The 11,503-nt window shown below is 42.7% G+C and overlaps 1 long non-coding RNA gene across 1 annotated transcript; it reads left to right on the top strand.

Moving 5' to 3' along the window:
* Positions 1 to 5,115: 5,115 nt before the first annotated feature.
* LOC311110129 lies at positions 5,116 to 6,415 on the top strand. The gene is made up of 3 exons (XR_014610679.1): positions 5,116 to 5,271; positions 5,374 to 5,516; positions 6,327 to 6,415. It is a non-coding gene; the product is annotated as an uncharacterized lncRNA (long non-coding RNA).
* The last annotated feature ends 5,088 nt before the right edge of the window (positions 6,416 to 11,503 follow it).

Raw genomic sequence — 11,503 nt, 5'->3', positions numbered from 1 at the left:
AACATTTATAAAATACATTTTGTTTGTCATCAATCTACACACAGTACCCCATAATGACAAATCAAAAACTGGTTATTAGAATTTGTTGCAAATTTATTACAAATTAAAAAAGTATTCAGACCTTTACCATTGCTATGAGACTTGATTGTGTCGAGGCACAGTTCTGGCAAAGGGTACCAAAACATGTCTGCTGCATTGAAGGTCCCCAAGAACACAGTGGCTTCCATCATTCTTAAATGGAAGAAGTTTGGAACCACCAAGACTCTTCCTAGAGCTGGCCGCCTGGCCAAAACTGAGCAATCAGGGGAGAAGGGCCTTAGTCAGGTAGTTGACAGAGCTCCAGAGTTCCTCTGTGGAGATGGGAGAACCTTCCAGAAAGACCACCATCTCTGCAGCACTCCACCAATCAGGCATTTATGGTAGGGTGGCCAGACGGAAGCCACTCCTCAGTAAAAGGCACATGAAAGGAAGATTATATGATCTGATGAAACCAAGATTTAACTATTTGACCTGAAATCGAATCATCACGTCTGGAGGAAACCTGGCACCATCCCTACGGTGAAGCATGGTGGTGGCAGCATCATGCTGTGGGGATGGTTTTCAGCGGCAGGGACTGGGAGACTAGTCAGGATCAAGGGAGAGATTAATGGAGCAAAGTACAGAAAGATCCTTGATGAAAACCTGCTCAGGACCTCAGACTGGAGAATAGCAGGAGTGGCTTCGGGAAAAGTCTCTGAATGTCCTTGAGTGGCCCAGCCTGAGCCCGGACTTAAACCCTATCGAACATCTCTGGAGAGGCCTAAAAATAGCTGTGCAGTGACGATCCCCATCCAACCTGACAGAGCTTGAGAGTATCTAAAATGAATGGGAGAAACTCTCCAAATACAGGTGTGCCAAGCTTGTAGCATCATACCCAAGAAGACTCGAGGCTGTAATCGCTGCCAAAGGTGCTTCAACAAAGTACTGAGTAAAGGGTCTGAATACTTATGTAAATGTGATATTTCGTTTTTTTTATTTTATAAATTTGCAAAAAATTGTAAAAACCTGGTTTTGCTTTGTCATTATGGGGAATTGTGTGTAGATTGACAAGGGGAAAAAACACAATTTAATTCATTTTAGAATAAGGCTGTAACGTAACAGAATATGGAAAAAGTCAAGGGGTCTGAATACTTTGCGAATGCACTAATATCTGAGTTCATGCTTTCTTCCATTCCTGTGAGTCAAGGAGTTGATCTGCCTCTGGTTGCTTTAACTTTATAAGTAGTACAGTGTTAAACACTTGTTATTGTGGAGATGATTTACAGTGCCTTGCAACAGTATTCATCCCCCTTGGCGTTTTTCCTATTTTGTTGCATTACAACCTGTAATTTAAATTGATTTGGATTTCATGTAATGGACATGCACAAAATAGTCCAAATTGGTGAAGTGGAATGAAAAAAATGACTTGTTTAAAAACATTATTTAAAACAATAACGGGAAAGTCGTGCGTGCATATGTATTCACCACCTTTTGCTATGAAGCCCCTAAATAAGATCTGGTGCAACCAATTACCTTCAGAAGTCACATAATTAGTTGGATTGCACACAGGTGGATTTTATTTAAGTGTCACGTGATCTGTCACATGATCTATATATATATATATATATATATTAACAACAGCCCTGACAATTTATTTTCCCTCAGTACCTCCAGCTCCGGACCAGCTAACTGTTGACACCACGTCAGGTACTGTTAGCTGGAACCAGCCACCAGGATTGGACCAAACCCAACATCATTACCAGATCTCCTACCACTGTCCAGGGACAAAACCCAACTACACTACCACATCTTCACACAGCCTCACTCTCTCTGACCTGCAATGTGGGACTCAGTACTCTGTCACTGTCTGCACTGTGCTGGAAACTGGAAAGAAAAGTCAACTGGTGTCAACAACCCTCACCAAAGGTAACGAAGTACCCAACTTAATTATTATATCTAGTGTCAAAGTTGATTAAACATTAACTAGTTATCAAAATGACTCTAAACTAATCATAATGGATGTGTCAGCATTGGATGTAAAGGTACAGTATCTTCCCTGATGAGAAATATATGATGGTGAATTCCCCAGATCTCATAATGCAGTTTGGTGCCTAAATCATTAACAGTTTTTATAGTATCTGAATTCTTGCTCGCTTCCCATTAGTGTGTGTCAATATATCAAGTAGTTGATCTGCCTCTGGTTGCTTTAACTTTATCAGTACTACAGTGTAAAACACTTCTTATTGTGGAGAGTATTTATAATCACAGCATTCTTTATATTGAAAGAAATTGGTGTGGCGGCGACAATGTAGCAGCACCGTTAATAAATGAATACAGCAGAAACCTCTAATTTTTGTTACTTTACAAATCTAACCTGTTGTGTGACTTCTATTGTTTTTTTATCGTATTTCTTCCCATATCAAAAGGAATTGCACGCCGGCCATTTCTACTTTTCCTCCTGTAATATATTTCTGGAGTTAAACTATAGCACTGACAATAATCTATTTCCCCTTAGTACCCCCTGCTCCAGACAAGCTGACTGTTGACTCAGTGGACACCACATCAGCTACTGTTAGCTGGAGCCAGCCACCAGGATTGGACCAAACCCAACATCGTTACCAGATCTTCTACCACTGTCAAGGGACACAACCCCACTACACCACCACATCTTCACACAGCATCACTCTCTCTGACCTGCAATATGGTACTCAGTACTCTGTCACTGTCTGCACTGTGCTGGAAAATGGAAAGAAAAGTCAACTGGTGTCAACAACCCTCACCACAGGTAAGGAAGTACCCAACTTAAGTATTATATCTAGTGTCAAAGTTTATTTTTATCTAGTTATCAAAATGACTGAACTAATCATAATGGATTTGTCAGCATCGTATGTAAAGGTACAGTATATTTTCTACTTTGACTAATATTCTACTTTTCCTCCTGTTCAAGATGATAGAAATCCTCATCATTTGAGCGTAATTATTTCTCTATAGCCTTTACTTTCTCACTCTGAACGCAAATGGGATGGGTGCGGCTTCTTGACAATGATCGCAAAGGCTCCAATGCACAGCGCCCCTGGAGCAATTAGGATTAAGTGCCTTGCTAAAGGGCACTGCAACATATTTTTCACCTTGTCCGCTCCGGCATTCAAACCAGCAACCTTTCGGTTACAGGCCCAACACTGTAACCTAAAGGCTACCTGTCTCTACCTTACCCCTACCTACAGTGTCCTCTGTTAATATTGAGGCTACCTGCCTCTACCTTACCCCTACCTACAGTGTCCTCTGTTAATATTGAGGCTACCTGCCTCTACCTTACCCCTACCTACAGTGTCCTCTGTTAATATTGAGGCTACCTGCCTCTACCTTACCCCTATCTACAGTGTCCTCCGTTAATATTGAGGCTACCTGCCTCTACCTTACCCCTGCCTACAGTGGCCTCTGTTAATATTGAGGTTACCTGCCTCTACCTTACCCCTATCTACAGTGTCCTCCGTTAATATTGAGGCTACCTGGCTCTACCTTACCCCCATCTACAGTGTCCTCCGTTAATATTGAGTCTACCTGCCTCTACCTTACCCCTATCTACAGTGTCCTCCGTTAATATTGAGGCTACCTGCCTCTACCTTACCCCTACCTACAGCGCCCTCCGTTAATATTGAGGCTACCTGGCTCTACCTTACCCCTACCTACAGTGTCCTCCGTTAATATTGAGGCTACCTGCCTCTACCATACCCCTATCTACAGTGTCCTCTGTTAATATTGAGTCTACCTGCCTCTACCTTACCCCTATCTACAGTGTCCTCCGTTAATATTGAGGCTACCTGCCTCTACCTTACCCCTACCTACAGTGTCCTCCGTTAATATTGAGGCTACCTGCCTCTACCTTACCCCTACCTACAGTGTCCTCCGTTAATATGGAGGCTAGCTGTCTCTACCTTACCCCTATCTACAGTGTCCTCCGTTAATATTGAGGCTACCTGCCTCTACCTTACCCCTACCTACAGTGTCCTCCGTTAATATTGAGGCCCTTCTGCCTTTACCTTACCCCTATCTACAGTGTCCTCCGTTAATATTGAGGACACCTGCCTCTACCTTACCCCCTATCTACAGTGTCCTCCGTTAATATTGAGACTACCTGCCTCTACCTTACCCCTATCTACAGTGTCCTCTGTTAATATTGAGGCCACCTGCCTCTACCTTACCCCTATCTACAGTGCCCTCTGTTAATATTGAGTCTACCTGCCTCTACCTTACCCCTATCTACAGTGTCCTCTGTTAATATTGAGGCTACCTGCCTCTACCTTACCCCTATCTACAGTGTCCTCCGTTAATATTGAGACTACCTGCCTCTACCTTACCCCTATCTACAGTGTCCTCTGTTAATATTGAGGCCACCTGCCTCTACCTTACCCCTATCTACAGTGTCCTCGGTAGTTATTGGGACAGTGCAGCATTTCCTCTTATGGCTCTATATTCCAAAAGTTTGGATTTGAAATCATGACTGAGATTAAAGTGCAGACAGTCAGCTTTAATTTGATGGTATTTTCATCCATATCGGGTGAACCATAATGTGAAATAACAATGTGTGATAAAGTAGTTAAAAGTTTAGTATTCTCAGAATATCAGGCGCGGGCTGAAAATCGACATCTTCACATTGCATTTTTTTTTAGGGGGCAGGAGAATTAACGAGGATACATTAAGCGCTTTAATCAGAATTGTTACATTGCAAACAGTAACAATTATTTTTCATGCCACGAAAGGTAGCGGATCCGGCCAAATAGGTTCTGTAACGCATCAGTCCAAAATGGAGAGGTGCAGGACCCTGTTCCCGCAGGATCTGGCTCAAATAAAGCACTGATGATACAAGTAAAACACATTAACACATTACCAAAGATTTTACTTTAATAATTTGTGACTCAGTACATTTTCAGTGGTGGGAGAGACCCTTTGGAGTTGCTGCAGTGTGTGTTCTACTGGCTGTGATCATAGGCCTGTGGGTTTCCTGTAAGTGTTTTTTTTTTTTTTTAACTAAAACATTTGTAGTCAATGTTGTGACAGTTACACATTTTGATTGACTTTTCCCTTTTACAGATGCCACTGCAAAGCGAGACCAGCTAAATACCAGGACCACAGAGAGAGACCAGTTACAGAATATTCTAAATACCAGGACCACAGAGAGAGACCAGTTACAGAATATTCTAAATACCAGGACCACAGAGAGAGACCAGTTAAAAACCAGGCTTAGGTTCTATGGTGAGTGCAGTCTTTTATAGTATCATTTTATTTCATACTTAGAAGAGATGTAATTTATTTGTAGACTTTGAAATGCCTGCTGTTCTATTTCGTTTATTTCAGAGAAACCCTGTTTGAATGAATGGTGGAAGTTTGGCACCAGCTGTTATTATGTCTCCTCCACGAGGGACTCTGCCAGGGACGGTCAGCAGCAGTGCAGAGCAATGGGTGGAGAGTTGGTTGTTATAAACAGCAGAGAAGAACAGGTAATAGAGAATACATTAGTAATGCTATAATACTACTGTTTCTTTATTATTATTATAATTATTAATCATTATCTACATCTCTGATTAGTATTCAATATGTGTAAATCATTGTATCACCAATGTTCATGTCACTGTCAATTTATAGAATATACTTCCTGTCAGCAAAGCAAGTTTGCATGAGAGTATAACTATACCTATACTATAGTATAGCAGCTGAGGCTGCAACCTGATCTCATAGTTTCACTTCGACATTCGACGTAATCTGAATGAAAGTCTATTTTTGACGCATTCATTCCATGTGGTTACAGGGTTAATTCTGTGAGGTTACAGGGTTAAAACAGAAACAACTCAAAGGGTTATGGTTAGGGGTTAAGGTTAGGGCAATTGGTTGGGGAAGGCTTCAAACAAAAATGATTAAAAACAACGCTCTGTTTCCATCAAGTACTCTCCCTCTTGCCTGAGCATTGTGAACTGCCGTGGCGCAGTCGTCAGTGCAGATTGGTCTGTGTGGTGTGAGCACGCTTCCCCTCCAAGCGTCCTGAGTTTGCACCAGCGCTCTGCAACGTATTTTTTTTTTTTTTTGTGAGCGCTGAAGAAGGCATATATCAAAGTTCTCAGGACCTTTTCAAACATCCTAAATCCCCTTGTATTTCTATTGACCAGGCTCAGTACATTATACTACTACTACTACTACTACTACTACTACTACTATTAGACTACTACTACTATTATTTATAAACATGTAAAAGTGTTTCTCTGTTGTGGAGATTAAATAATGGTCATTGTTTTTCTTCCAAAATGATATTATAGATATTTATCCATGGATTAAAGAAGAATGTCTGGATTGGTGCATATACAAATGACGGAATCTGGGAGTGGCTTGTCAACACAGCATTTAAACCTACGTAAGTGAACAGGTTCTGGAGGAGTTATTTTCTGTTGTAATAAATTACTTTTTACAGTCTGATAATCTTGTCCTCAGCCAGATGTCTCTCTCACTCTCTGTCGAATGGTAGCAATTGAGCCTGGAGACTAGGTTAACCGTCTGATTCTCTATTTTCTATTGGATGATATTAAACTCTGATTCTCTGTGTTGTTTATAGTTATTGGATGGAAGGGGAACCAAGTAACTTGAATGACAAGGTTACTTGTATTGAGATCTCACAGACGGCATCAGACCCATTGAAGAGTTGGAAGGTTGTAAAATGTACTTCAAATTACTGGGTGTGTGAAAAACCGTTCACACCGTAGTCTAATTATAATAACTAATGTAAGCCCCTATCTTATGGAGTTGCACTGGTTTTCCCTTTGTTAGGCTTAATGTGTTTCTGTGTATCTACATTGAAAGATGTATTTGATGTCTTTAAAGAGACCAGGGCTATGTGGAGTTTGTCCACCGTTCATCAGGACAAGGGGAGTGGAACTGTGGTCTAGTAGGCTCTAACTGTGGTCTAGTAGGCTCTAACTGTGGTTGACTTTTTTTTAAACTATATTTACAATTTTTACCATTTAATGTGTGCATATAACAATTGAATAAGATTCTGTTTTCATTTAAGATTTTACAGTTATCAATCCATTTCAAATGCAGCAGTGTTCTGTTTCCTTCCATTCCATATGTACCATGTGTTCATTCTACTGATGAAATACATCTATATGCTGTGATCTAGGTATGTCATTTACTTGTCAGGTATACTGTAATACTAAGTGTTGTAATGTATGAATAGTAACTCCAATGTTTTCCTTCTAAATGGTGTCAGTTATTAGTTGACGTAGTACAGTAAAAACACTTTAGTTAATAGATAGAAAACAGTCGTTATCAGTAAAGTTATAGCAATACCAGAATTGACCACTAGATGGGTTGTGTCATCCATGGACATCTGACCAGAGCCCGTATTCACAAAGCATCCCAGAGTAAGAGTGCTGATCTAGGATCAGTTTTGTCTTTGACCTCTCTCTGGTAATGTGAGTTTTTATTTTTATTTTACTTAGCTTACCCAGTACAAAGGAACCGATGGGATAGTCCCAAAAGAGCAAACTCTGGCCAACTAGCAACACAATACTCCTGTTGGATGAAATATTCACATTTAGAACTTCTGTGCAGTATTCTGGAACTTGAACTTAAAACCTAAACATGTGCATCTTCTAAGGCTTCAACCTTAGCTATACCCACTGGATACCATTATGGACCTATAGCGTTCACATAATAATGGAGTCAGATTGATAAATGTAGGTTATTATTAGATTCAACATTATTTCTACACCTTAACAGTTGTCTTGAACATACTGACGTCTGAGATTTCTGAGTTCCCAGGGGTTTTGAATGCAGCATTAGGGGATCTGTTCTCCACCACCCACAACCTTCCTGGGTACATCATTAGGGGATCTGTTCAGATATTATACTGTATGAGATCAGATCAGGTATGATAATTTATTAGATATGATATGATAATTTGTGAGCTCAGATATGATATGGTAATTTATTAGCTCAGATATGATATGGTAATGTATTAGATCAGATTTGAAATGGTAATTTCTGTTTGGTTAAATTTGGAGAAACCTTCTTCAACACAAATGAAATATCCAGTAACAATTTCTATGACGCATACACATATAATGCCCTGTAAAACATTTATAACGCCTTAATATTCACTATAAGATATTAGAATTGCTCATAAGTAAATGTGTAACATACAACAATAAATGTAAATAAATATGGTAACAGGGATCCCTTTTAACAAACATTACACTTTTTGCCTCTGTCTCAAAATCCGCATCAGCCAATTAAAATCGCGAATGTAGTTGTACACTGTCAAACACAACATACAGTGCCTGCAGAAAGTATTCACACCAATAGATGTTTCCACATTTTGTTGTGTCACAGCCTAAATTTAAAATGGATTAAATTCATATTTTGGGTCACTGGCCTACACAAAATACCCCACTATGTCAAAGTCGAATTATGTTTTCAGGAATGTTTAAAAATTAATTAAATGAAAAGCTGAAACGTCTTGATTCAATAAGTATTCAACCCCTTTGTTATGGCAAGCCTAAATATATTCAGGAGTAAAAATGTGCTTAACAAGTCACATAATAATTTGCATGGACTAACTCTGTATGCAATAGTAGTGTTAACATGACTAATAGTGTTTTGAATGACTACCTCATCTCTGTACCCCACACATACAATTATCTGTAAGGTCCCTCAGTCGAACAATGAATTTAAAACACTGATGTAAGCACAAAGAAAAGGGAGGTTTTCCTATTCCTCACAAAGAAGGACACCTATTGGTAGATGGGTTAAAAAAAAAGAAGCAGATATTGAATATCCCTTTGAGCATGGTGAAGTTATTAATTACACTTTAGATGGCGTATCAATACACCCAGTCACTACAAAGATACAGGCTTCCTTCCTAACTCAGTTGCCGCATTCAGAGGGGTTGGGTTAAATGCGGAAGACACATTTCAGTTGAATGCGTTCAGTTGTACAACTGACTAGGTATCCCTTTCTGTTTGCAATAAGGCACTAAAGTAAAACTGCTAAAAATGTGGCTAAGAAATTTACATTTACATTTTACATTTTAGTCATTTAGCAGACGCTCTTATCCAGAGCGACTTACAGGAGCAATTAGGGTTAAGTGCCTTGCTCAAGGGCACATTAACGTCATTTAGCAGACGCTCTTAGCCAGAGCGACTCACAAATTGGTGCGTTCACCCTATAGCCAGTGGGATAACCACTTTACAATTTGGGGGGGGTTAGAAGGATTACTTTATCCTATCCCAGGTATTCCTTAAAGAGGTGGGGTTTCAAATATCTCCGGAAGGTGGTGAGTGACTCCGCTGTCCTGGCGTCGTGAGGGAGCTTGTTCCACCATTGGGGTGCCAGAGCAGCGAACAGTTTTGACTGGGCTGAGCGGGAGCTATGCTTCCGCAGAGGAAGGGGAGCCAGCAGGCCAGAGGTGGATGAACGCAATGCCCTCGTTTGGGTGTAGGGACTGATCAGAGCCTGAAGGTACAGAGGTGCCGTTCCCCTCACTGCTCCATAGGCAAGCACCATGGTCTTGTAGCGGATGCGAGCTTCAACTAGAAGCCAGTGGAGTGTGCGGAGGAGGGGGGTGACGTGAGAGAACTTGGGAAGGTTGAACACCAGACGGGCTGCGGCATTCTGGATGAGTTGTAGGGGTTTAATGGCACAGGCAGGGAGGCCAGCCAACAGCGAGTTGCAGTAGTCCAGACGGGAGATGACAAGTGCCTGGATTAGGACCTGTGCCGCTTCCTGTGTAAGGCAGGGTCGTACTCTCCGAATGTTGTAGAGCATGAACCTGCAGGAGCGGGTCACCGCCTTGATGTTGGCGGAGAACGACAGGGTGTTGTCCAGGGTCACGCCTAGGCTCTTCGCACTCTGGGAGGAGGACACAGCGGAGTTGTCAACCGTGATGGCGAGATCATGGAACGGGCAGTCCTTCCCCGGGAGGAAGAGCAGCACCGTCTTGCCAGGGTTCAGCTTGAGGTGGTGATCCGTCATCCATACTGATATGTCTGCCAGACATGCAGAGATGCGATTCGCCACCTGGTTATCAGAAGGGGGAAAGGAGAAGATTAGTTGTGTGTCGTCAGCGTAGCAATGATATGAAAGGCCATGTGAGGATATGACAGAGCCAAGTGACTTGGTGTATAGGGAGAAAAGGAGAGGGCCTAGAACTGAGCCCTGGGGGACACCAGTGGTGAGAGCACGTGGTGCGGAGACAGCTTCTCGCCACGCCACTTGGTAGGAGCGACCGGTCAGGTAGGACGCAATCCAGGAGTGAGCCGCGCCGGAGATGCCCAGCTCGGAGAGGGTGGAGAGGAGGATCTGATGGTTCACAGTATCAAAGGCAGCAGACAGGTCTAGAAGGACAAGAGCAGAGGAGAGAGAGTTAGCTTTAGCAGTGCGGAGAGTCTCCGTGACACAGAGAAGAGCAGTCTCAGTTGAATGACCAGTCCTGAAACCTGATTGGTTTGGATCAAGAAGGTCATTCTGAGAGAGATAGCAAGAGAGTTGGCTAAAGACGGCACGCTCAATAGTTTTGGAAAGAAAAGAAAGAAGGGATACTGGTCTGTAGTTGTTGACATCAGTGGGGTCGAGTGTTGGTTTTTTGAGAAGGGGAGCAACTCTCGCTCTCTTGAAGACGGAAGGGACATGGCCAGCGGTCAAGGATGAGTTGATCAGCGAGGTGAGGTAGGGGAGAAGGTCACCGGAGATGGTCTGGAGAAGGGAGGAGGGGATGGGGTCAAGCGGGCAGGTTGTTGGGCGGCCTGCAGTCACAAGTCGCAGGATTTTATCTGGAGAGAGAGGGGAGAAAGAAGTCAAAGCATAGGGTAGGGCAGTGTGAGCAGGACCAGCAGTGTCATTAGACTTAACAAACGAGGATCGGATGTCGTCAACCTTCTTTTCAAAGTGGTTGACGAAGTCATCCACAGAGAGATAGGAGGGGGGGGGGGGGAGGAGGATTCAGGAGGGAGGAAAATGTGGCAAAGAGCTTCCTAGGGTTAGAGGCAGATGCTTGGAATTTAGAGTGGTAGAAGGTGGCCTTAGCAGCAGAAACAGATGAAGAAAATGTAGAGAGGAGGGAGTGAAAAGATGCCAGGTCGGCAGGGAGTTTAGTTTTCTTCCATTTCCGCTCCGCTGCCCGGAGCTCTGTTCTGTGAGCTCGCAATGAGTCATCAAGCCACGGAGCTGGAGGGGAGGACCGAGCCGGCCGGGAGGATAGGGGACACAGAGAGTCAAAGGATGCAGAAAGGGAGGAGAGGAGGGTTGAGGAGGCAGAATCAGGAGATTGGAGGGAGAAGGATTGAGCAGAGGGAAGAGATGATAGGATGGAAGAGGAGAGAGTAGTGGGAGAGAGAGAGCGAAGGTTGCGGCGGCGCATTACCATCTGTGTAGGGGCAGAGTGAGTAGTGTGGGAGGAGAGCGAGAGAGAAAAGGAAACAAAGTAGTGGTCGGAGACATG

The sequence above is a fragment of the Coregonus lavaretus genome, assembly GCF_964263955.1.
Source record: "Coregonus lavaretus genome assembly, contig: SUPER_35_unloc_2, whole genome shotgun sequence".
Lineage (NCBI taxonomy): Eukaryota > Metazoa > Chordata > Actinopteri > Salmoniformes > Salmonidae > Coregonus > Coregonus lavaretus.
This window is presented reverse-complemented; position numbering and strand designations above follow the sequence as displayed.